The 27852-nt window shown below is 43.8% G+C and overlaps 1 protein-coding gene across 1 annotated transcript in view; it reads left to right on the top strand.

Moving 5' to 3' along the window:
- The window catches only part of LOC144681873 (RNA-binding Raly-like protein), a 1117315-nt gene that overhangs the window by 107838 nt on the left and 981625 nt on the right, over positions 1 to 27852 (top strand). The window contains exon 2 of the mRNA XM_078543976.1: positions 14527 to 14672. The gene's annotated coding sequence lies outside the window, so the exon portion shown is untranslated. The remainder of the gene's footprint in view (positions 1 to 14526; positions 14673 to 27852) is intronic.

Raw genomic sequence — 27852 nt, 5'->3', positions numbered from 1 at the left:
TGAAAAATAATTTGAAGTATTAAATTATTATCTGTCAGTTGGTGTAACCTCTAGATAAACACTTAGCAAAATGAAGATCTTGGCCTTGCAATTCCATAATTCCAATTGGAAATCAGAATTCCCAGGGAAACAGAGTAATATAAGAACACGGGGATTGGATCTGGGACAAGGGGATTAGGCAGATCCTGAACTCCTCACCAAGAAACTATTTGAGGTTTACCATCCTGTCAATGCTCAAGAGAAAACAATGTCTAAATTTGGCTGGTTGAACTCTCTTCGATCAATTAGTTCAAATTATATCAATATTTATATTTCATTCTCCTATTAATATTCACACAAATTACTGAGTGAATGGATTATCTCTTTCTTGCCAAATCATAAAAGAAAAATCCAGGCAAGCCATGCACTTACAACTGTTTATCAATCTCATAAGCATAATTAGCAACATTAATACTTAAATATTGAATTTACAAATAGTGCAGTAGAGAAGGTTAACTGACAGAATGAATAGCAGAGGTTACAAATGTAGCTCAGTTATGTCATGACAATTCAACATTAACTGGCTTGCTGGTTATAAATTTCCAGTTACAATCAATGTCTGAGACAGATAACCTGGTGAGATTAATTTAAGGTTAGACCTCTGGGAAAACTGATAAATGAACAGTGTTAGGTCACCAATCTGTTGTGTAGATTAAAGTTGATGTGCTCATTGTTAGCTACTTTTGCAGACCTGATAACACTGCCTTTACCAGTTGGTATAGTGGGGCTGTTTGTTTCACCTTTAGTCATCCAAAACACTAGAATAAGCAACCTTTATCTATAGAGATCTTATCCATTCACTGCATTCTTATGTAAATTCACTTTATGTTCCTGTTGCTGTATTTAGATAGGTTGACTTAAATCTCACTTCCCTTGGTCCCACACACCAAAGCAGAGACCATGGCCTGGTGATTCATGAGGCAAGGTTGAATGCAGGACTCGTTCTCGCTGCAAGTGGGTGGACATCCCCTGAGTTGAAAGAAGATGGCATTGAGGGCTAGGAGAGATGTGGCCATATTCTATCACTTAACTTTACTCTTCCTGGAAGGAACCTGTCAGCAATTAACGTATCACAGGCACTTCTCTCATGTCTTCCTTCCTCCATGGTGTGATAGTGCTCATACTGATCCTCAGCAGCCTCGTGAGGTTCCTGGGCTTCCAGATCTTCATCCTCCGATGAGCTCTCATCCTCCTCCAGATCATCCTCTGGCAGGGGGTCACCTCTTTGCATAGCCAGATTGTGGAGGGCGCAACACACTGCGATGATGCGGGAACCCTGTCGGGAGTGAATTGGAGTGAGCCACCTGAGTCGGTCCAAGCATCTGAAATGCATCTTCAGATGCCCTATGGTCTGCTCTATAAGGGAGCATGTGGAGCTGTGAGCAGCGTTGTACCTCTCCTCGGAACAACTCTGAGGGCGATGCACCAGTGTCATCAACCAGCACTTCAGTGGGTACCCTTTATCCCCAAATAGCCATCCCTGCAGACATAATAGCCCCCCGAAGATCTCTGGCATCTGGGTGTGACTCAGGATGTAGGAGTCATGGCAACTTCCAGGGTACCATGCACAAATATGCAGTATGTGCTTCCAGTGATCACACACCAATTGTACATTGATGGAACGATAGCCCTTGTGGTTCATAAACATTAGGGGCTGCTGCCGTGGAGCCAGTATAGCCACATGGTGCAGTCTGTTGCACCCTGCACTTCGGGAAGCCTGGGATGGCGGCCAAGCTGGTGAATCTCGCAGCCTGGCTACCTTCATCCAGAGCAAACCTGACATAATGATGGGCCTTCCTGTAAAGGGCACCTGTGACCTCCTTTATGCATTGATGTGTTGCGAACTGAGAGATGCTGCACAGGTTACCTGTTGATCCTTGGAAGGAACCAGAGGCCAAGAAAGTGAGTGCAATGGTCACCTTCAAAGCCACTGGCAGGGGATACCCTCCAACTCCACGTGGCATCAGGTCTTCACGAAGAATGTGGCATATGTGATGTACCAGATCTCAGGACAAGTGCATAAATGCATGGCATTGCCTCTCGCTCATTTGTAAATAGGAGACTCTTGGATGATAAACCCTAGGTCTGGCGAGTCACCCCCATTGTCTGGGTCTCTCCTCCTGACCCTCCTGTTCATGCTGTGGCTCTGCTTGACCATGTCTCTCCTACTGGAGCTATGCACGGAGTTGCCTCTTCCTCCTTCGCCTCCACCATTGCATTAGGATCCTGATAAAGGCAGCATTGAACCCTGGATCCATTTCTGCTTTTGCTTCTCTCTGAGAGGAAACATTGAAGACATTAATGATTCAAGGGGCATCAGAGGATGACATGTTTGGAGACTGTAAGGGTCCATAGCGTCTCCTGCCCTACTTGCATTGTGGCTGATGCTGCCTTGTCCCTGAGACACTAGCACACACATTGAGGTGACCAAGACGGCATCACAGATGTGTGACAACTTGAGCCCTGCGTGGGATGCTAAAGTTTCAGTGAGATGAGTGACCCAACCTAGCTCTGTGCTGCAATCTCTGATGTGGAGTATTAATGACCAATCAGTTGCTCATGGTCAATGAATGGATGACCTTTGTCCCATTAGGAGTGTCACATCTGGTGAACAGTGACAGGCCTTCATTGATGGAATGCCATATATGACACAGCTGTGTCTCCCTCACTATTGCCTGCATTCCCAAATTCTACATTCTTGCGTGTTACTCTTGAGATGCAGTGACTGTGATGTGAAGCCACTGAGTTCTGAGTAGCCCTTTAACAGTGCTAATGAAGCTATTGACTTTAAGTTGCTTTCATTGCAAGGAGGTCTTCCTCCTTAAACAGACTCCCGTTCACTCTGGCGGCAATGAGAGGTTAGAGGGTGACCCAGAAAGGGTTTGCCCATCTCCCTCACTGCCATTCTACAGCCTTCCCTCCCTGTTGACTTCCTCGTGTTCACCTATCTCCCTGACTGCCATTCCACAGCCTTCCCTCTCCGTGGCCCCCCTCGTGTTTGTCAACCCGACTCCTCGCCTCACAGCCCACCACAGCGTACCACAGCACAGTGGTGTTCCTTGGGACAATGAAAGCAAAGAGGAGCAGTCCAACCCTACAGCCCTAGCAGAGTGGTGTTCATCACAACAAGACTGGCGCAGCGCTATGGCAGGTATGTCCCACTGGCCTCAACGTTACCAGAGAACTCAGGTCCGACTTGTGCACGCTATCCCTTTTCAAACGGGTTTGAGGCTGACGTAATTTCCTGCTGGTGTGACGGAAGACTGGAAGGCATGGCAAGATCCCGGCGAGCAGCTATTTTAATGAGAATTCATGATATGCTAATGAAGGCAAATAGCGTTCGCACCATTGGCCGGTGGGATAACCAACTTGCGCCATGAAAACACCATCGGGAGAATTGTGACCTGTTTTTACAACGGCAGGGTTCCAATTTTTTTTTTGCCTCCTGCTGAATTCTCTGTCCCCACCCCCCATGAATCCCGCCACGGGCGCGTTGGGAGAATTCCGCCCATTGTCAGTTTTTTCCAATGTTGTTCCATCTTCCAGAGTTTGTAGCAATTTTACCAGATGGTCTACCTTTATGTCTGAAGCTTCACACGTTCAGGTTACTTGAAGGTACTTGTCCAGCTTCTGAGTAGGCTGATGATCAGTAGGCAGTATTCTCCTGGTTCTTGGGTTTCAATCCGGCAATTGCTAACTACTGTTTGATTTGTTGAATGGAGTTGAATGGACATGTGCTAAACTCCTCCAGAACACCAGACTCTCTCTTTCTCTCTTTTGCTCTACTGTCATTGCAGTTCTAACTGTGATGAACATGAGCAGCAACAGAAAGCTGATTATTTCCAAGTCTGAGCATAGCTCCCAGCAGCTTCTGCTTAGTTCATCCATGTACAATGTTGCCTTAATGGGTACTCATTGTAAAATTGCACTGTACTCTCTTAACCATTACAGGATCATAAGCATGCTTGTTCACAGTGTGAATAGTGATCAGGTAGCCAGCTGTGAGGGCCAGATAACTTGCGGAGCAGCAACTCTTCTTTATTTGATGCTTCTGAGAAAAAAAAAACAGATGGATTTCATCTGTTCCGTTAGCTATCTTTGAGAAAACATTGGATAGTGAGACCCCTGGGCACTAAATTCAAATGTGTTTAGAAATTGTGTAAAAGTACAAAGAAAACATGAGAATCAGTAAGAAAGAGACAGAAGGGAGAGGGAGGAAAGTTATCTTTTATTAATAACTGCTGGGAGCAGTTGTAACTTTTATTTAAAATTCTAAAGTGGTGTCCAAATTAGAGCTACTACAACAGTGAGGAAGCAATTTCAGGCAACTTAGTAACTTTGTTACTGTAATATTGTTTTGTTTTAGAGGCAAGGAATGCAAGATGAAAGATTAAACAACCAGCTAGTCCAGGGAGACTGAAAGTTCTATGAACCTGCCAACCCAGCAATCCCTGCCAGAAAATTTTGACATCATTTTTGTGTTCATATTCACTGATGAGAGATCATTTGACATCAAATGTTCTAATTTGGAATGAGTTTTCATGCAGTCAGCAATGTTTTGCCATCTTTGGCATCAAATGAGATCAAAGGGGCTCAAAGGCAAAGGCACTCGAAAGAATCAAAATTAAGTGCTGAACTAGTTATACGTTATGAAGAAAAGCATAAAACTAGCTTGTCAAAACATATATACTAAAACAGAATCTGCTTTTTCTAAAGTTTGACCAGTTTTAGGATGTTTGAAACTATCGAAATTCAGAAATATTGAGAACAGATTGATTGTTTTTGGTGTCAGAATGCCTAAGGTAAGTAATTTTGCTAATCGCAAATGGTTTGATGTCAGTTGATTGCTACTTGTGATGTCAAAAGAAAGCTAAATGATTGCTTTTGAGCACAAATGATATCAAATGATAGCTAAGTGATTGCTTTTGAGCTCAGTTGATGCCAAATGAGCACAAATGAACATTGCTGAATGCAATTGAAGTCAAATGATGTCAACATTTCCTGGTAGGGAACTAAAGCCTAAGGAATTAGAATTCAACAGTGGCTGAAATTATGCATGCATTAGGTGAATGGTGACAACTTACTTACTGGGAAATAAGTCCTGCATGTGAGTTCTATGCACGCAAGCTGTGTACGTCCCATCTCCAAAAAGCAAATACGCCTATAGCCCGGGTTGAAATGCTGTGGCTCTTCTGCAGCATTTCCACCAGAAATCCAACAGGAATGTGGCGGAAGGGCTAAACAAACAGGCTGGTTCCCTGATACGATGGACCTCGGCTTCTCTTGCCCACCCCCATGGATTTCCGTGTGGCTTATAGAGTCATAGAATCAAAGAGGTCTACAGCACAGAAAAAGGCCCTTCAGCCCATGAGGTCTGCGCCGGTCAAACAAGTGCCCAACTATTCTAATCCCATTTTCCAGCACTCGGCCCATAGCCTTGTATGCCATGGCATCGCAAGTGCACATCCAAATACTTCGTAAATGTTATGAGGGTTTCTACCTCTACCACCCTTTCAGGCAGTGAGTTCCAGATTCCCACCACCCACTGGGTGAAAACATTCTTCCTCACATCCCCTCCATAAACCTCCAGTCCTTTACCTTAAATCTATGCCCTCTAGTTGTTGATCCCTCCACCAAGGGAAAAGTTCCTTCCTGTCTACTCTATCCATGCCCCTCATAATTTTATACACCTCAATCATGTCCCCTCTCAATCTCCTCTGTTCCAGGGAAAATAACCCCTGTCTATCCAATCTCTCCTCATAACTAAAACTCTCCAGCCCAGGCAACATCCTGGTAAATCTCCTCTGCACTCTCTCTAGTACAATCACATCCTTCCTATAATGCGGATTCCTAAATGAGATTCCTCTTCCTTGACCTGACAGAACAGCAGCGGGCTAGCATGCAGAGTGAGAGGAGGCATGCTGGTCCACCATATGGTGTTTGTAGGACCCACCTTAGATGCAGGCCTAGCATGTGACCTGTGCCGTCCAAAATTGAAAACATTTTAACAATATTTTACTGGCTGTTTTATTATGTGCCCAGATCATTAGTGTGTGTTTGAAGACATTCTGCTTGGTGTTAGTGCTGAGGAATGTATATTTGAGTACAGTACAGGCAACCAGGGTTAGTGTAGTGCACAACAAAAATAAAAATACCTGGAAAAGCTCAGCAGGTCTGACAGCATCTGCAGAGAGGAACACAGTTAACATTTCGAGTCCGTATGACTCTTCAACAGAACAGACTGTTGAAGAGTCATACAGACTCGAAACATTAACAGTGTTCCTCTCCGCAGATGCTGTCAGACCTGCTGAGCTTTTCCAGGTATTTTTATATTTGTATTTTTATCTTTGTTTTGGATTTCCAGCATCCGCAGTTTTTTGCTTTTATCTTAGTGTAGTGCACACCTGGGACATATATAATGCAGTTAAAAGCAGTTTAAATCTCACAGTTTAAATCTCTATTTACTCTGCCTGACAAGTACCTCAACTGAGACCTCAGAAGATCACAATCAGTTGCATACATTTTGCATTCCCACAGCAGCCATTCTGTGGAATTTCTAGGATTGCAAGTTAAATTACAAAGTGGGGAAGGTCTGAGTTCACGAGGATCTGGATTGAGACTGCTCAAGCTCCTTTTAAACAGCAACCTTAAAGCTAGCAAGGAACATTCATTCCATCAGTGTGGCAAGATGTGACCTTGCTCTCCAAAGTGAGGAACAAAGCACTTTCAGCCAGTCCTTCATAGATCAGGAGATGATTATAGATAGAGAAGGTCATTCAACTCACCTTAGTTCAGAAAGACCCTATATTCCCCTATTGCAAGTTCCATTTGTTTTGTTAAAAAAAAAATCCAGAGTATTGCCTCAGCCTCTGTATCCAGGAACCCACTCTTGGAATTGAACACTGCCTGTATGAATATAACTTCCTGGTATCAATCCTAAATCCGTCTTTTGTTAGGTTGAGTTTGTTTCCTTTTATTCTCCTTTAACAATTTGGTATGAAAAACTTTTCCAGATTTATTTTTTCTGTGCCTTCTAGTGTTTTCTATATCTCTGCAAGATTATCTCTGAGGCTTTCTGAAAAGCCCAAGGTTCTCAAATCTTTACTCATAACCCAGATAGTTGAACTAGAGATTAGCTTTGTGGCTCTTCTCTGTAATGCCTCCCTTGTGTCTTGCTGGCCAGACCTGGATACAGCATTCAAGGTGTGGTCTGATTAGTGGACTGTGCAGTTTGATCATGACATTTTCTGATTTGTAATCTTCTGTTTCAGTTGTGTAGTTTCTTTTGGCTTTGTCGATCACTGCTTTGCATTGGCGGAACATGTTCAGCATTGAATCTCCTAAGACTCTTGTAGTTGAATTTTCATCTAGGAGGCAGGAATGGGGAGGCGGGATAAATCCCCACTTCACAATCACACCTCCATTACCAGGCTATGGGAAATGGGACTTTCTTTCAGTCATGGCCCTAATTGGTCTCAAGATGGAGCTGGTGCCTCCAGCAGGGACGGAGGTAGGGTGATTCCGGAGCAGGCAGGTGATAAGACTCACCACCTTCACAAAAAATATTGGCCTGGTTCTTCCAATAGAATCTGAGGCAAAAGTTGAGCTGTATTACGAACGCAGAATCACAGAATCTTAACGGCACAGAAGGAGGCCATTTGGCCCATCATGTCTGCACCAGCTCTCCAAATGAGCATGCTGACCTAGTACCATTGCCCTGCCTTTTCCCCGTACCCTTGCACATTGTTTCTATTCAAATAATCATCTAATGTCCTCTTGAATGCCTTGATTGAACCTGCCTCCACCACACTTCCAGGCAGTACATTCCAGGTCCGAGCCACTCGTGAGAAAGTTTTTTCTCACGTCACACTTGCTTCTTTTGCAAATCACTTTAAATCTGTGCCCTCTCATTCTTGATCCTTTTATGAGTGGGAATAGCTTCTCCCTATCTACTCTGTCCAGCCCCCTCAAGATCTTGAACATTTCTATCAAATCTCCTCTCACCCATCTTCCCGCCAAGGAGAACAGTCCCAACCTTTTCAATCTATCCTCATAGCTGAAGTTTCTCATCTCTAGAATATTCTTGAAAACCTCTTCTGTACTCTCTCCAATGTGTTCACATCCTTCTTATAATATGGTGCCCAGAACTGTACACACTATTCCAGCTGAGGTCTAACAAGTATCTTATATAAATTCAGCTTAATCTCCCTGCTCTTGTACTCTATGCCCCCATTAATAAAGCCCAGGATACTATATGCTTTATTAACTGCTCTCTCCACCTGTCCTGCCACCTTCAATGATCTATGCACAAATACACTCAGGTCTTTCTGCTCCTGCACCCCCTTCAAAATTCCACCCCCTTATTTTGTATTGTCTGTACATGTTCTTCCTAATAAAATGCATCACCTCACACTTCTTCGCATTGAACTTCATCTACCACCTATCTGCCCACTCCACCAACTTGTCTATGTCCTTTTGAAGTTCTACACCATCCTCCTTGCAGTTCACATCACTCCCAAGCTTCGTATCATCTGCAAACTTTGAAATTGTCCCCCGCACACCAAGATCTAGATCATTAATATATACCAGGAACAGTAAGAGTCCCAATACTGACCCCTGGGGAACTCCACTACAAACCTTCCTCCAGCCTGAAAACATCCATTGACCATTATTCTCTGCCTCCTATTTTTCAGCCAATTTTGTATCCACATTGCTACTGCCCCTTTTATTCCATGAGCAATAACTTTTCTCATAAGTCTCACAATGCCTCACAATCCATAGAAATTTAAACCTTCTGATAAATTTAAATCCGCCCTTAGCCCTACCACCATTGCCCTCTCACCTTGTCACCCATTCTCCACTTTATGAACAAAACTTGCAAGCCCTGTTATAAAAGTTAGAAGCTGTTGAATAGCCCATAAGTCTCCCCAAGTAAATAAACAGACTCTTCAAACCAGCTGCGTAACTGGAATCAAGCTATTGCAAAATGATCAGGCAGTTGAATTGCAGCCAAGAGCCAATAAAACTCCCTAAGTAAAGAAACTGACTTCAGAATTACTATCTTAACAGATGGCTAGACTGAATACAGGAAAGCAATGGGGAAAGCTTAAACAGTTAGACATGGTTATCATATTAAGCTACCCATTTAATACTGTAAACGTACTCTACTATTTTATCCATTTCATTACATTTTAAATTCTCCTGAAGGCTTTTCCACATTTACAATGTTGACCATTAACTTTACAGCTTGCCAGTTGGCAGAAGTAACCATCTTGCAAACACAGGCCTGAGAATTCCAAGATCCACAAACCTGACTCCTGAAAAACTGCCCCCAAGTTCCAATTTTCGTTCTGGGGGGTGGGGTGTAATGGGACTCAGGCCCGCCATCCTCGGGAGCAGTTGGGAGGCAGCACAGTGGCTGCCGGGTATGGAGGTGTGTTGGATGAAATGCCAGCATCAGTGATCCAGCACTTTGTCCCAGTTGCAAAACAATAAATAAACAAAAACAGCCCTCTAACCCTCTCACCCCACACACTACCCATGCCACCTCATACCTCCCACCTACCCCCCACGGCCTCTCATACCTTCCATGCCAGCCTATGCCCCTCTACCCACTCCCATGGCCTATTGTAGTCCCTATACCAATCTATGCCCCTCTACCAACCCCCTATGTCCTCTCATACCCTCCATACCAACCTATGCCCCACCATCCTGCCATGGTCCTTTACAACCCCTATGCCAACATAGTGCCATCTCATGCCAACCCATCTCACCAACCCATAACCATTTGTTCTTACATTCCCCATGTCAACTCACCCAGTATCCACTATGGGCAGACCTCAGGACCCATGCTGAGAGGAAATAAAATATAGATCTAAATGTCCACTGTCACAAAAACAATCTAATTTATAAAAACCCATTCAATACATTTAAATTCTTACAACCACTTAACCCCTTATATCAACAAGAATTTGTATCCACAGCCCCACATCAGAGGCATTGTAAGCACTCGAAGCTGACAATCAAACTGTGAACTGCCAGACATGCCACAGTGATAATAAGTTCAGTCTAGCCATCTGTTAAGATAGTAATTCTGAAGTCAGTTTCTTTACTTAGGGAGTTTTATTGGCTCTTGGCTGCAATTCAACTGCCTAATCATTTTGCAATAGCTTGATTCCAGTTACGCAGTTGGTTTGAAGAGTCTGTTTATTTACTTGGGGAGACTTATGGGCTATTCAACAGCTTCTAAGTTTCATAAGTTATGAAATCCCCATGCAGTACAAATCCTACAATAATAACCCTCAGATTTATGTCAACAAACAGAGTGAAATAGCAAGAACTTTTTTTTAACCTGCAGACTTTTTATATCTAAAGGCTAGGAGATTTAAATCCCTTGATAGCTTGATATTTCCAATGGGGTATGATAGTTCCCTTGATAGCTTGACAGTTCACTTGACAGCCTCCTTGATAGTTCCAATGAGCTTGACAATTCCACTGAGTTTATCCACTTTATACACACATTCATGCCTAATTTTAACAATCGCAAAGGGAAACTTACTTCTCATAATGACACTTCACCTCTCCCAAAAGTGTCCCAAAATGGAACTTACCTCTCCAAAGAACTCCGCTAACTTTAGACTTTTTAAAGTGCACAAGTCGTGTTTCAGACAGCCCACTAGCTAAAATTGGATCTGACTGAAGGCAGCTGCACTTTAACATGTGCAGCTGCCCCTGTGAACCACAGATGTGCAAAGGACAACCCGCGCCCCCTTCCCCACTGTGAAAATGGTGGGGGCCGGGTTCGGGGTGGGACTTTTGAATTAGGGCCTCGGTGCCATTTTTGCTACAATGGAGAGCTTCTCTTTCTTTGTGAAAATTGAGGCTACATTGTTCAACAGATAGCTGCATCTCCCAATCACAGCAATGTCACAACTCACCTTATTGAAACACAGACACAACTCATACTATAGCATTTCATGATGTACTGTAAAGGAAGCAAAACCATTTTAGTTACCCTTCAAACTCTTCCCATCTCCAGTCCATGGTGCTCGCCTCCATGTGGTGGTGTAAATATGGCAGCTGCTAATGTCCAGCCGCCTTCATGAAAACAATAAAACTTACCGGAGATGGGCTCTCAGTGAGGCAACAATGCTATGAATTGTCCCTTTAACAGGAGCTGGCCTGTTCTGGGACCTGCTCCCTCTCTGGCCCTCATGAAAATTTGCCAAGGACAGAAACGGAGTTGAGAATTCCAGATGCCGCTCGGCAGCCAATTTTTTCTGATTAAAGCCTCTGTTTGGTCCCCATCAAGATCATAAAAATCTAGTCCTTGGCCCCTCTCATCTTCACCTTTAAATGCAAAAGTAGATAAAGCCATAATTTTCAGTGATGATTGCATCACCACTTCTTTGACATCATTTAAATGGACACACGCCTTGGATGTAACACAAGCTGCTCCTATAGTACATTGTGCTTTCACACTAGGCACATGTTACGCAATCACTGTGGGAAAAAATCAGTCCCATTGTAGGTGAATCCCAAACATGGTTCAGGTTATACATGACAGCCACGATAACATCTCTTGAATGTGACTGTGCCACCGAATCGTTTTGCTATTAAAGTTCTTTCCCCAGGAGTTGGCAGCAGCAGAGTAATAATTGTTCTTTATATAACTTCCACTTTTCACTGGAATCTCATTTTGCAAACAAATTATTGTGTGGCATAGTGGTAATGTCACTAGACTAGGAACCCAGAGGTCGGGGTTAACGCTCTGGGGACACAGGTTCGGATCCCACCATGGGGTAGCTGGTGGAATTTAAATTCAATGGGCAGAATTTTCTGCCTGTCGGGCGGGTGGGCCCGACCCAATCTCTGGTGGGTGGGGAGCTGATCCCCGCTGGAGAAATGGGCCCCGCCACCATTTTACGTGGGCGGGCCAAGGCCACCCAGCGTGACATCCGGCGGGAAGCACTATGCACTTCCTGTGCGGGCGGTGGGATCCCCCAAAAGCGAGAGTGTGCTCTTTCACACATGCACAGGAAAGAGCACACATCTCCCTGAGGCTAGGTGCTGCCTCATGGAGATCGCTTCCACTTCGAAAATTATGAAAAATAGAGAAAAAAAAATTCCCTAACATGCCCCCTCATGTGACAATGTTTTATATGCAGAAATATTTGGACAGATTAGGAGAATGGGCAAAGAAGTGGCAGATGGAATACAATGTGGGGAAATGTGAGGTCATGCACTTTGGTAGGAAAAATAGAGGCATAGACTATTTTCTAAATGGGGAGAGAATTCAGAAATAAGGCTCTTGTCAGACCACATTTAGAATATTGTGAGCAATTTTGGGCCCAGTACCTCAGGAAGGATGTTCTGGCCCTGGAGAGGGTCCAGAGGAGGTTGATTAGAATGATTCCAGGAATGAAAAGCTTAACATATGAGGAACGTTTGAGGACTCTGGGTCTATACTTGATGGAGTTTAGAAGGATGAGGGGGGATTTGATTGAAACTTACAGAATACTGAAAGTCCTGGATAGAGTGGACATGGGGAAGATGTTTCCATTAGTAGGAGAGACTAGGACCCGAGGGCACAGCCTCAGAGTAAAGGGAAGACCTTTTAGAACAGAGATGAGGAGAAACTTCTTTAGCCAGAGAGTGGTGAATCTATGGAATTCATTGCCACAGAAGGCTTTGGAGGCCAGGTCATTGAGTGTACTTAAGACCGAGATAGATAGGTTCTTGATTGGTAAGGGGATCAAAGGTTACACGGAGAAGGCGGGAGAATGAGGTTGAGAAACTTATCAGCCATGATTGAATGGTGGAGCAGACTTGATGGGCCGAATGGCCTAATTTGTGCCCCTATGTCTTATGGTCTTATGTTCATAATTTACATCATAAGTTTATTAAACTTTTTTAAACCCTACATGAAACCTCACCCCACCGGTGGATGAGGTTTCATGTTTTTTCTATTTGCCGCCGGGGCTCCTGGCTTGCCTGCCAACCTTAAGGTTGGACGGGCAGGTCCTTTAATTGTATAATTGATCCTGTCAATGGCCTCAATTGGCCATTGACAGGTCAGCGGGTGGACAGCTGATTTTGCTATGCCCCCTCCTTCCTGAAAATTTAAATGGGCCGGGATGACGTCGGGGGTTCCGCCCGACGTCATCCTGCGTCATTTTACGCATCAGCAAGTGGGCCCCGCCCCCCGCTTGCCGACGGCAAAATTCTACCCCATGAATAAAATCTGGAATTGAAAAGTTGCTCTCAGTAATCGTGACCATGGGCAGGATTTTCAGCTCGGCGTGCAGACATGCCCCCGACACTCACAAGCGTGAAATAGTGCGCGATGACATCAGGCGAGCGTCCCGACTTCATTGCGCACTCGCACAATATTTCAGAGCACGCGCGGGAGTTGGCAGCGTGCCCACTGACAATTAAGAGGGCTGTTAAGCCTGTTAATCAATTAATTAAGTGAAATTTTCCCTGCCCACCCAATCTTACTGTTGGCGGGTGGGCGAATAGGCCAAGCAGCCTTTGCAATTTTTGCGAAACCTCATCCACGGGCGGGATGAGGTTTCGAACAGTGATTAAAAAACAATAAAACAATGTAAAACTCATTTTTAACATGTCCCTGCTCATGTGACAGAGTCACATGTTTTCCTTATTTTTGAAATCTTTATCTTTAACGTTAAAAATCTTCAGCTCCCTGAGGCAGCTCTGTGCCTTCAGGAAGCTTTCACTGAGTGCACACACGTGCATGTGCACACCTCAGCACTCATGCTCCTCCCACCCCCGCCCAGACAGCGCTGAGGTTATCAGTGCGCATTTCACGCTGGCTAGCTGTTAATTGGCCAGCCAGTATGAAATCACAGTCGGGGCCCGATCACGGGCAGCATTTGGTTTTGTGGTCGCTCCCAGGCCCAGCCCACTGTGCCCGTCCAATGAGGTTAAAAATCCTGCCCTATGAAACTATCACCGATTGTCATAAAAATCCCTCCTGTTCACTAATGTCCTTTAGGGAAGGTAATCTGCCATCCTTACCTGGTCTGGCCCACATGTGAGTCCAGACCCACAGCAATGTGGTTGACTCTTAACTGCCCTCTGAAATGGCCCAGTAAGTCACTCAGTTCAAGGGCAATAAATACCAGTGATGCCCATACCCCATGAAATAATTTTTTTAAAAATGTGTCAGGAGTTGAATGAATGAACGGGCTCAGCTAACCCCTACTGCAATAGTTTCTTTCAGTTGAATGTTAGGTCAGTGTCGCACAAAGCCTTTGGTGTGTTGGAGCAGTAGCGGTATTGCATAATTTGAGTTGCTCAAAACATTCCCTCCCTTCTAGAAATAAAGGTGCAGACCATGAAAGTTGGGGAACTGAAACAAAAACAGAAAATGCACAGCAAGTCAGTCCGCATCTGAAGGGAAAGAAATAGGGAGGTTTTGAACGGAACCAGATGGGAACTCAGCGTTTTCTATTTCTATTGCAGCGTTTTAATGAGTTGCTGAGGTATTCTGGCAGTCAGAAGCCAAGGACTCTTACACACTGCTACGTGACAGCTGGAAGTTGGGACCGCATATCTGCATTTTGAAAAATACACAAATCTGTATACAGTTCTTCTGGTATGCAATCAAGGTTAGTCTTTTTATAACCTTATTTTAAAGCTTTACTTGCCTGTCCTTTCCCTTTCAACCCCACCACCAGACTATGTGCTGAATGCAGTTGAGTAGAGAAATGAGATGGCAACTTTTGGTGAAGCATCTGCCTCTTTGAACTGTTAGCTAGAGATGCACAATATCAGTTATGGATAACTCTTCCTATAAAGGGTCAGGCAAATATGACCATTTTGTTACATACTAAAGAGCAAGTTAATCACAAGAAGAAACATATGTAAACCAGAATTGATTCAAAAGTTTGAATAATGCATTCATGGCACAAGGTAGCAATATTGGTTTCCCTTCCTGAAATAGTGAAGAAAATTGTTTCTATCGTTAATATTCAGCCCTTTAACTTCTGTTAGCTTAGCACATTTATCCTGGGTGGATGGAAATTTATCTACTGGCCAGAAAATTCAGAAGAGCTCGGGGGTCTTTAAAGTATAGCAAATAAGTATTTAACAAGGTAACTTTACTTAAGGCAACTAATTAACGGTTGTGCACCTGCTTCACTGAAGACCCAGTTGCCCATAAACCTTGCCCTTATTGACCAATAGTGGCTCCCAACTTAATTTTAAACTTAAAATCAGTGTTCTCACCTTTAAATCCCTCATGGTCCCATCCCGCCCTCTCTTTGTCATTTTCTCCAGCCCTACAAACACTATATTTCTCTAACTCTGGCCAATTTGCATTCCCCCTTTCCATTCACCTTAGGGTTGCCAACCCTCCAGGATTGGCCTGGAGTCTCCAGGAATTGAAGGTCAATCTCCAGGACATTGTTGTGTGCAACCCTGGAGAAAAATCATCGGGATGTTAAAAAAGATATCTTCTTTTTAATTTTCTTTGAACATTTCTTTTTACCAGATATAAAAATATTGAAAATGGGGGGAAAAAAGACTGTTTGGCTGACAGTCAAGCATCATCCGATTGGGTAATGAGTCTTTTTGCTTTCCAATTGGTGTAGGAAGGTAGTGTGTCACAAGGATGGGTGTGTTGAGTGACTAATAGCTGGAGCATGGGGACAAGTCACACGATGAAACCTCCAGGAATACATTTAATCACAACTGGCAACTCTACCTTCACCTCAGGATTGGTGACAGAACCTTCAGCTGCCTGGTTCTTACTCTTTGGAATTCCCACCTTAAAGAGAACTTTGTCCGTCTCCACCTCTCCCTCCCTTAAAAACATTGTCGAAACCCATCCCTTCTGCTAACGTATCTGTCACCCATCTGTCCTTTTCTGACTCATCTGTTTTCTTTCTGCCTATTTCTGAAGCACTTTGCCGTACTTTTGCGCATTGGAGACATTGGCTGGGATTTCCTGGCCCCACCAGCGGCCTGCATCGTACGGGAAAATTTGCCCAGGACGAGAAAAAAAACAGTAAAAACTGGGAAATAAGAATACTAGTCCGAACTGTTTCTTCCTTCTGGGTGGAGAGCGCCCTGTCCTCCCTCCAAATTTCCCCGGCCTGGCCCGCGGCGAAGCCTGCTGCTGGCAGGGCCGGAGAATCCCACCCACTGTGTGAATGCAGGCTCTTGTTGAACACACCAGTTTCCTTTGGGATAGCGAATGATAAAAATGTGGAGCACCAACACTTCCCCTAGGAAAAGCACATACTATTTCCCTGATTCCTACGAACAGCTGAAATGTTATACCCCTAGGCTAGAAAGTTACATTCTGGTGGCTTTATTTTTCTTTTGTTAAAGGAATCACCTCAACGGCTGAAATTCCTGTGGTTATTTTTTTCCTCTTATCCTGCTGGGTACTAGTTGATAAGAGCGGGAAAGATTGATGACAAGTGAAGTGACCCGCTAACAGGTCGTAGTGATTTTAAAACTTTGGAATTGGAGGATGTACATTTAACAGAATGTGAAGGATATCTGCACTTACTGTGTGGCTGCAACTAGGTATCACATCAGCAACCCTCAGTGAATGGAGCCCATAGTGGAAGTGGCACATTAATACAAAATCTCAACCAGGTGTAATGATTGAATTTTACCATTTATCAGGATAGCAGCCGTACGTCCTTACTTTGTCTCAAGCGTTTTCATTTGTAGATATGGGGAAAAAGTAGAGAACAGATGTTGAGAAAATGCAAGAAAATATGTGGCCCACAGAACATGGCAGCTGTGATCTCCAATGTTTTAGGTGGGGAGGGGGGTGGTGTGCAGAGTTGTGAGGGTGAGGAACAGGAAGAAGGAAAAAACCCACCTTGTCCCCTGAGCCCACATGTTATGTTGAGAGTACATCTGATTGCCAGTGGCTAACAAAAATTGGATAGGCTCTGGTTGTTTTCTTTGGAACAGATGAGGCTGAGGGGAGATTCAAGTGATGGGTATACAATTATGGGGGGCCTGGATAGAGTGAGTAGGAAGGAGCTATTTCCCTTAGCAAAGAGATCAATAACTAGGGGCCAGAGATTTAAAGTAATTGGTGGAAGGATTAGAGGGGGAAGTTGTGGGGGTGGGGGGGTTAATTTTTTCCACCCAGAGTGTGGTGGGGATGTGGAACTCACTATCCTAAAGGGTGTCAGAGGCAGAAACTGTAATCATATTTAAGAAAAAAATACTTGGATATGCACTTGAGGCGATGTAACCGACAGGAATACAGCTGGAACATGGGATTAGGCTGGATAGTTCTTTATTGGCTGGCACAGACACAGTGGGCCAAATAGCCTCATCCTGCGCTGCAAGTGTTATAGGATTCTTTATTTAATTCTAATTGTGTTGTAATTCGATTGTAAAATCTGTTGTTCCTTGGTACTTCTGCAGAACATTGCTTGTGCTGAGAGAAAAGATGAAGTTATACATTCTTTTAACAGATTAGACATATTTTGCTTAGTGAGATGTAAAATGGAGGCTGAAGAATTCATTCAAGGGAAAAGGGAATTTGGGGGTCTGTGATCCTCTTGATTAGCTCCTCCAGAGATCCCCATCTGCACACACAATTAACAGTGTGATGAAGTAAAGGGATTTGTGTTTCTCCCAGACAGCTGGCGGCTGATGCAGAGAGAAGGATTATAACTCTTGTTCATATGCTACTATTTCCTTACCCCCTTGCTTTCGTTGTGTGCCTCTCTCCCTGGGGGGGGGGATGAAATTTAGCACTAGGTAATACAGAAAAGGCATAGGAGGTGGCCTGGTGACGTGTCATGATGCATGGTCATGACAACACATGTTCTCCTGAAAACCTGATGCACAGATTGTGCTGAATTAGATTCCAAACAGTGGCAGTTTGAAGCAACAATTGTTTCACTGCCAATAATATAACTAACGGTCGTGATGTTGAAATATAAATGAGGCAGGGTGACTCTTATTGAAGGGAAAACTTTGTCCTTGGGCCACTGTGGCTGCTCTGCCTGTTAGAACTACCTTTTTGTTCTATGTGGGGTGGGGGGGGAGGAGGTGGTGGCGTGGGGTTGAACGCTCAAGCTTCCATATGTTGTGTCAAGAAACCAGTTTTATATTGCCGATGCCTGGCGTGACCTTTGAGTTGCTGCAGTGGTTGTGATCTGCAGTTGCTACTGCTGCCCAAATCCACCCCACAGTGTTATACACGGGATGGGTTCAACATCCAGGCAGCCACAATATAAATCAGGTACACCTTACTCTAAATAAGCCGTCCAAATAATTTGTGCATCAGCTTAGTTGTGTTGGTAATAGTGCCCACTCTGGGCTAGAAAATAAAGTGGGAGGGGTTATGAAAGGTTATGGGGAGAGGGCGGGAAATTGGATTTGAGGCCAAAATGAGATCAGCCATGATCGTAATGAATGGCGGGGCAGGCTCGAGGAGCTTAATTGCCTACTCCTGCACCTAGTTATAATGTTCTTACGTTAAGCCTCACAGCATGACCTCATAACGTATCAATGGACATGCTACTCTTCAGATGAAACATTAAGCTAAGGCTCTTTTCTGCATGTTAGTGTGGCCGGTGAATGATAAAGATCCCAAGGCCCTTTTCAAAGGAGAACAGGCTTCTCTTTTCAGCATTTTCCTTCCATCAATATCACAACAAACTGACTGATTCACCTCATTGTTAATCATGAGACACAAATGGTTGCCAGTTTCCCTACATGACAGCATACTTGCACTTCAAAAAGAAAGTATTTTGTTATCTAAAGTGCTTTGAGACATTTCAATGTGAAATGTTATATAAATGCAAATATAATTAATAAAAATCCAAAATGACTGGAGTTTCCTTACAATCACGTGGGGACTGTGTCCTGCAGGTAGACAAATTCTATCTTTCCATTTCTCCAATGATATACACTTGCTGCCTCCTAAATAAGTTTATCACCATGACAATGGTGGAGGTGAGAAAAGAGGTTACATCCTCAGACAAGGTATTTTTGAGATAATGGGAAACTGCACTTGACATCCCACCCACTGTCAGTTGTGCCATTAGAGCCATTTGGCTGGCCATTAAATATCACACTCCACAGCTTTTGCTTTGAGGCATTTTCATTTTCACAGGTTTAACTCTTTCCAAATTGTAGTATTTTAAAGTAATTTGTATGTATTCTTAATAGTTATAATCATGCCAGTTAAAAAAACAGGTTAAATGTTCTTGCAATTCGTCACGCAACCTCCCCCCTACTCCCTCCATTGTGGTATTATCACAGCTGCTACACCATTGAATTCCCTACATCAGATGGCACCTGCGCACACAGGCAGTAGCAAGAAAGAACCATGAAGAAAATGTTCATTCCTGTCTACTGGGAAGTGAGTGCTGCTGCCAAAGCCATCATTTGTTGCTCATCCTTAATTGCTCTTGAGAAGATGGTGGTGAGCCGCCATCTTGAACTGCTGCAGTCCATCTAGTGTATGTACACCCGTAGTACTGTTAGAAAGTGAGTTTTCAGGATTTTTAACCCAGCAGCAGTGAATAAACAGCAATATAGTTCAAGTCATGATGGTGAGTGGTTTGGAGGGGAACTCCCAGGTGGTGGTGTTCCATTGCATCCGCTGCCCTTGTCCTTCTGTGTGGTAGAGGTTGCGGGTTTGGAAGGTGCTGTCAAAAGAGCCTTGATTGATTTCTGCAGTCATCTTTTAGTTAGTACACACTGATGTCACTATGCATTGGTCAAGGAGGAAATTAATTTTTAAGGTGGTGGATGTGGTGCCGAACAAGTTGACTGCGTTGTCCCGGATTGTGTTGAGATTCTTGAGTGTTGTTGAAGCTGCACTCATCCAGGCAATTGAAAAATATTCCATCACTCTCGTGACTTGTGCCTTGTAGATGGTGGACAGGCTTTGTGGGGTGATGAGGTGAATTACTTGCTGCAGAGTGTCCAGCCTCTGATCTGCTCTTGTCTTCATGGTTGGTCCAGTTAAATTTCTGGTCAATGGTAACTCCCAGGATGTTGATAGTGGGAGATTCGATGCCGATAATGCCGTTGAATGTCAAGGGGAGATGGTTAGATTCTCTCTTGATGGTGATGCTCATTGCCTGGCACTTGTGTGACATTAATATTACTGGGATGGCCAGACCGGATAAGGACTTTATTTATTTCTCTACAGGACATTGGTGAACCAGTGTGATTTTAAGACATTCTGACAAGTTTCATGGTCACTATATATTGATCCTAATTTTTTTAGAAAAAGATTCTGAAGCTGCTATGATGGAACTGGAACTCAGATTCTCTGGTTTATCAGTCATGTAACATCATCGTAACAGAGACCTACACCACAGAATCACTATCTACATGCCTGTGAGTTGACAAAAAGCTAAAGGAAACTAATTCCTCAATCGTAGAGACAGCTGGTAAAATGAGGATATTAATGCACAGAAACAGCCTGTATTCTCAGAGAGCTGCAGCAGATTGAAAGTGGTACAAAGACAGTTCTTAAACTGACGCAGTTGGCTCACATTCGCTTTCCTTCTTTCCATCTACTAATGATTCAGATGAATGTTCCAGCATGTTTTATGCTGCAGTTGGGAATAGGAAGCTGACTAAAGCACTGTAATGTGCCTTATGCTTCAATCAGGTCTTCATTCTTGATTCCAGCTTAACTGTGTTATTACTATGGAGCAGGCTGAAATCTTCATCGGTAAGATGGTCAGTTCTATCCTGATGGCTTATATCATTGTATTCAGCACCTAGCTGAGGGCTGATTTTATAAAGAGAACCGGAGCAAATCATTGAATTTCACTGACAGGCAGCCCAGGGAACTCTGACCATTTGGAACATGGGTAAAGGTGGCAGATGAATATTGAAGTTACAAGCGATGGAATAGATATTCTCTCCAAGGTATGGGTTTTCTCACTGAAATATATAATTTAAGTTAAATTCAGTGCAGGGAGTTAGGGCAGGTACTTAACAGCATAATGATCTTTTAATGAATAGATTGATGCTTGTAGAATGCTACTCAACATCTCCAGCCCAGAAATGGAGGAATTTAAACCGGGATCTCATTCATGCACTTAGTTCTTAAAAGCTTTTAAAATGTAAAATTTTAAATGGTAAAGTAAGAATTTTTTGAAAATCTGACTTTTTTCCCTCCTTTAATTCAATCTTTCACTTTCTGCATATAATTTGACTTTAATTTACACCTTCTCTGTCATTCCTCTGTTTCCTTCTCCATCCGTAAAACTCATTGGGTAAGGATGCAGACCTTTGGTCCCCTAATTCACTAAGCTGCCTGATTCCCGGGTGCACTTTATTAAATCACTACAAGCTCATACTTCCAGCAATTTACAGCACAAAAAATGTTTTGAGCTGAAGGGTGAGGGAAAAAGTTGAACTAAAGGAGTTGTCTCACTGCGGCAAAGCCTGGACCATGGGCTGGAATTTTATGCCCCCTTCCACCCTCACTGGTACCTGGATCTGCACCTGAAGTGCTATAACCTGCAAGGCTACGGGCCAGGAAGGTGGAATTAGAATGGGTGGCTAGTTTCTTATTTTTTTCTTTTTTGGCCAGCGCAGACAGGATGGGCTGAATGGCCTCTCTCTGTGCCGTAATTTTTCTATGGTCACAGGCTGGCAGGTGGTGGGGGGAGGGGGGATTTGTAAAATTGGGTGGGATGGCGTGGTTTGCTTGCCTGTAATCTAGCTGCTGTTGCTAGTAGTTTACCAGTGTGTAGGGTTGCCAACAAATTGAAAATCAATCTCCCAGGACACTGCTGTGTACAACTCTGGAGAAGTATCATCAGGACATTAAAAAATATTGGGTTTTTTTGGCATTTTCTTTAATATTTCCCTTTACCAGATATAAAAATATTGAAAATGGGAATGAAAAGTTTGTTTGGCCAACAGTCAAGCATCATCCAATTGGGTAATTTGTCTTTTTTGCTTTCCAATTGGCGTAGGAAAGCAGTGTGCCACAAAGATAGATATGTTGAAGCATGGCAGCAAGTCATGTGATGAAACCTCCAGAAATACATTTAATCACAGTTAGCAACCCTACTAGTATGAGATAGGTGATGGGTGCCCTGCCCACCTTTGGGCCAGTTTAGCCCCTTAAGTGGCCAATTAATGGCCAGTTGAGGGCCTCCTTTTTATTCATTCATGAGATGTGGATCTCACTATCCAGGCCAGCATTTCTTAATCCTTAATTGCCCTTGAGAAGGTGAGGATGAACTGTCTTCTTGAACCGCTGCAGTCCATGTGATGGAGGTATACCCACAGTGCTGTTAGGGAGTGAGTTCCAGGATTTTGACTCAGTGAATGAACAGCGATATATTTCCAAGTCAGGATGGTGAGTAGTTTGGATGAGAACTTCCAGGTGGTGGTGTTCCCATGTGCCTGCTGCCATTGTCCTTCTAGATGGTAGTGGTCAGTGCTGTCTAACGAGCCTTGATGAGTCCCTGCAATGCATCTTGTAGATGGTACACACTGCTGCCACGATGCGTTGGTGGTGGAGGGAGTGAATGTGGACGGGTTGCCAATCAAGTGGGCTGCTTTGTCCTGGATGGTGTCAAGCTGCTTGAGTGTTGTTGGAGCTGCACTCATCCAGGCAAGTGGAGAGTATTCCAGCACACTCCTGACTTGTGCCTTGTAGATGGTGGACAGACTTTGGGGAGTCTGGAGGTGAGTTACTCGCCACAGGATTCCCAGCCTCTGACCTGTCTTGTAGCCACAGTATTTATATGGTTAGTCCAGTTCAGTTTCTGGTCAATGGTAACCCTCAGGATGTTGATAGTGAGGGATTCAGCGATGATAATGCCATTGAATGTTAAGGGGCAATAGTTAGATTCTCTCTTGTTGCAGGTGGTCATTACCTGGCACTTGTGTGACGCAAATGTTACTTGCCACTTGTCAGCCCAAGCCTACATATTGTCCAGGTCTTGCTGCATTTGGACATGGTCTGCTTCAGTATCTTAGGAGTCACAAATAGTGCTGAACATTGTGCAATCATTGGGGAACATCAACAGCTCTGACCTTATGATGGAAGGAAGGTCACTGATAAAGCAGCTGAAGGTGGTTGGGCTGAGGACACTACCCTGAGGAATTCCTAAATGATGCCCTGGAACTAAGTTGACTGACCTCCAACAACCAAAACCATCTTCCTTTGTGCTAGGTATGACACCAACCAGTGGAGAGTTTTCTTCCTGATTCCCATTGATTCTAGTTTTGCTAGGCTTCTGCTGCAGTTGGTATTGTGGTAAGCTGCGGACTCAGTGGGAGCCTTCTGTTCTGGCACCTTGTGTCCAATTGAGGTCCCCCACCCCCTCTTGAACCCCCTCCTCCACAGCCTTCTGATTGCCTGCACCCGCGCCCCTCACTGTTGTCTGTCTGACTGGGTCCAGCAAGGCTGCCCCACTTACCTCAAGCTCCAGCCCCCATTGATTTTCCTGCTCAAAGATTGACCGTAATCCTGACAATGGAGACCTGGATGAAAACTCAGCAATTCAGTGGCTTGTCTCCACAATTGATCACTTCTTAGCCACAATATTGGAGGGTGTGTGATCTCCTCATATCTGTTCACACAATCAGTAATAAAGCCGGCCAGGAGGCATCGACAAGCAATCTAAATGTTGTAATAGAAAGGGCTTCTTGATGTGGAAAAGCCCCAAGAATGGATGGCTCAAGGAAATTAGCATGTAAATAACTTTCTGTCTATGTAACATAGTGTGTCCAATTGTTTTTTACATAACTACCTGAAGAAAAGATATATTTTCTAAAATATATTTTATAGATAAAATAAGGGAATCTGTTAGCTTGTATGTGTACCCTCCTGTACAACAGAGCAACTTAATGATTTGTGATTGGCCTTTTCCAAGATGACTTGGACTGCTTTCATAACCTCAGGTTATCCCAAAGCACTGTACAGCCAATGAAGTACTTTTGCAGTGTAGTAATGTAGAAAACGTGGCAGCCAATTTGTGGGCAGCAAGCTCCCACAAACCCCAATTAGCTAATGACTAGCTAATATGTCTTTGTGATAGTTCAGGGATAAATATTGGCTAGTACACTGGGAGTATCCCCTGCTCTTCTTCAAGATAGTGCTATAGGATCTTTTACGGGTCGAAGGGGCTTTGGTTCAGCATCTCAATTGAAGGGCATCTCCGACAGTGCAGCACCCCCTCAGAACTGCACTAAACTATCTGCCTAAGATTTGTGCCCAAGTGTCTAGGGTGGGACTCGAACCCACAGCCTTCTGACTCAGAGGCAGGAATGCTGCCCACTGAGCCATTGGTCACACTTTGTAGGTGTCAAGCAGGTCATTGCTGTTATCTGCAGCCTTGTGGAGCAAGACCTTCTTCACAGTGAACCAATAAACCCTCTGAACACTCTAGGTGCACAGTCATGCAGCAATCGTGAACATATGATGCAGGGAACAAACATGCTGCATATAAGCGACATTTCCTTTAAAATGCATGCTTGCACAGCTGTGCTTCAACCTTGAACTGATCGCGCAGTCCACAGCAAACAGAAATAGAGGGAACAATGCTGTGTATGCATTGCCACGGGCCTGTCAAGGTGGCTATCACTGGAGGGCAAGCCCCAGTTCTCTGCCTTGCCCTGGAGCTGTACGCTCTCTTCTGCAAGGAGACAAAGCAGTATGTTAGGAGTGTGAGAAATGGATTGTGTGGAAGGGATGGAATGAGAATGTTTGTGGAGGGTGACTGTGGGGCATGGGCGTGAGGTGTCAATAAGAGAAGGAAGAGTGTCAGTGTTGGCTATTGTGATGAGGATGTGAGGAGGTGCCTGGAGAGAGAAGTGAATGGAGCTTCAAGGTACATAGGGATTGCCGTGCAGGAGAATGCTGGGGTAGTCAGAGGGTGGGGTTCGGTACCCAAAAGTGGGTTGCTACTCATCTTTCTTGTTCTCCTGCGGCCATTGAGCCCTTTGCTGTACTGTCGCCAGGTTCGAGGGACCACAGTCCTGCTGCTCACTTCATCGGCCAGGGAAGAGTCTGAGACTTGGGAGGCAGACTTCCCAAGCCTTCTTTCCAATCCTGTGGTTGCTGAAGCCTCAGGAACCACTCTTTAATTCAGCAACTTTGCTGGGATCCCTTTAACTAGAAATCCTTTCTTTGACAGAGTGTGGCTTGTCATCATGCCTGCACTCTGGGATGCTAACACTGGCTGAGTTAAACAGGTATGACAATTCTAATCGATAAACCAGATGGGTTCTCCTAGACAGCAACCTCCCCCTACATAGCCCCCCGCCCTGGAATGGATCTACTTTGGTAAAATTTGACCCCTTGTACCTATGCCTGACCCAGTGTTTCGTTCTGGTATTAGCAAGCAGCTTCAGATGGGACACCGTGATTTACCTCACATTCTGTTACTGTTTTTGACTTTGGTGCTGCCCTACACAATGAGCATGGCCATTTTAGTCTCTCAAAAGATTTTTTAAAAAGTAAAAACCTGAGCAATATAGGTCCCGATGTCAATCTTATTCAGGAAATCCATTGGGTTGTTGGGCGAAGGAGAAGTGTTATAAATTAAAACGAGATGACTTGGCTGTGTATTGTCTTCTATTATCTGTAAAAGCAAGGCATTACAGTTATACTTAGAAAGTCACGACAGCCTCAACTGCTTTATACAGTTTTCATGAGGAGCATTTGTGACTACAAACTTGGAATTGTAACAACAACTTGCATTCATATAACACCTTCAGTAGAGGAAAAAAATCAATATGATTTGGAGTTCTAATCAGGACAAGAAAATAACACTGAATTGACGTGGGTGACATTAAGTGGAGTGACTAATAACTTGGGTTAAAGAAGTAGATTTTAAGTAGGAAAGTGATATGAAGAGGCAGAGAGGTATGCTGAAATGTTAGAATTTGCTGTAGTTAACATCAACATTCCTAATATTGTCTTAGGCTCCTTTTATTTGGAAATTTCACAATTAGACTTGGAGATTAGTAGAAATGTTCATCCTTGTTTCAGCTCATCAGTTGCAGACGAGCTTGTCATCTAGGCCCTTTCCTGAATCTCTTTGCCTCTCCACCTCCCCGTCCTCCTTTAGTTCCCATCTTAAAACCCAGCTAGCTGATCACAAGCTCTTGATCACCTCTCCCTCATATCCCCTCCTTTGATTCAGCATCTCTTTCGTGTCTGATTTATGCTTCTAGGTCTTGGAATTTTTTTTCTGCATTAAAACTACTGCATATAAATGCAAGATTTTGTGGATTGGAATATGATACAGGATGTAAATTTTGAGCAGTGAAAGCTGGCTAGTGTAAATTGTCTGACAACTCACTCATGCAGTTATGGCAAGGGAGATTGGATTAATTTATCAAAATTGATCAATCCACAGAAAATATATTTACTCTGCTCCCACGGCACAGTACAATAATTCGACTTGTTTTGACATTGTATTGTCTCAGAGGCTCTCTCTGAATGAGTGCCGGGACAGGAATAGATATCGATATTTCCAACCAACCGATATTTCTAACTGTGCACTGCTCTTCTCTCAGGTGTTCCTCATTCTTAAAGAAGGAAATGAATCCTTGCTCGGCAATTCAAGATTTGTTGGAAAATAATTGTTCCACTAATTTCCTAACAGTTAATGGTTCCCTAAATATTGTTTGAGATTCTTTGGGAGTGATTGACTGCGAAATTCCACAGTTGAAATTGGTCCAACCTCCTGCTGTAACGTTGATGGGAGAGTGACAGAATTGAATAGATGTCTGCTTTCCATTGCTTCTGCCATTGCTGCATGGATTCCTTCAGTCTCTGGCTGAATTTGAGGCAGGGGATCAGAAATAGCCCTGTGGAATTTCCGAGCCGTTAAACTTTTTTGGGGAGCAAATTTTCTTGCACACCAAAAGAGCTGGCAGTGAGCAAGCTAGGAGAGATCAAGGTCATGTGCAGTGTGCTCTGTCTCACTTTGCAGCATTTAATTCTGTCCAGGTCAAGTGCCGATTTTAATAGACTCACTTTGGGGCTCCTCATTTGGGTCTGCTGCCAATGAGAAACTAGATCTGTAATTGCGACAGTCAGGCAGCCCCCTCACTGGCCTAGGCATTGATCCAAAATTTACAATCATTAGCCTAAGCCGAAAGTTTCTCTAACTTGTCATTGCCAACCATTTAGATTAATTTCTCTCATGTGGACCTGGTTGTTCCATGTGCTGCTTTGGCAGTATGCTTTAGACCGGAAAAACCTGCATATTAGTTTTTATTTTAAGAATCTGTGTCCACTTTTATTAGTTGGAATGTTTCCTGATGCAGAACGCTGGGAGATATCTCCCTGAATCTCTCAGTTTGCCATTAGGTGTTGTTATCCCCAAACACAAAGGGTTGCATTGGCAGAGGAGGTGATTGAAGTTACTCAACTGAAACATGTATTTTACTGGAATGATTGGAAGCCTTGCTTCAGTCAGTAAAGACCAACTGTGGGGTGTTCACATGACAGTTTGAGTTTCCTTGGCCCCTTAAATTCTCTCGAGCTTTCCATTTGTGCACCCTTGCTGCTACAACATACCAGGTGCAACGTCCACTTGGGTTAATCCAACAGAAAAAATAACTCTGAGGCGCTGGCTATATTGAGTTGGCTGTTGTTGCAATTTGGACTTACTCTCGATTCTTTTCCTCATTCCTATTACATAAAGGCAGCCTCCGCAGGTGGGCCTATGCTCATGAAAATCTGCGACTTAATGTTATTTATGATAAAGTACTGCAGGACAAACAATCCTGCCTCCTAGTGTAGACTTGCACTGCAGCAGTTCACCAAGGCTCCTTCAACAACACCTTCCAAACCTG

This window comes from Cetorhinus maximus, chromosome 6 (assembly GCF_964194155.1).
Source record: "Cetorhinus maximus chromosome 6, sCetMax3.hap1.1, whole genome shotgun sequence".
Classification (NCBI taxonomy): domain Eukaryota; kingdom Metazoa; phylum Chordata; class Chondrichthyes; order Lamniformes; family Cetorhinidae; genus Cetorhinus; species Cetorhinus maximus.
Note: the sequence above shows the minus strand (reverse complement) of the source record. Positions and strands in the feature narration are given on the sequence as shown.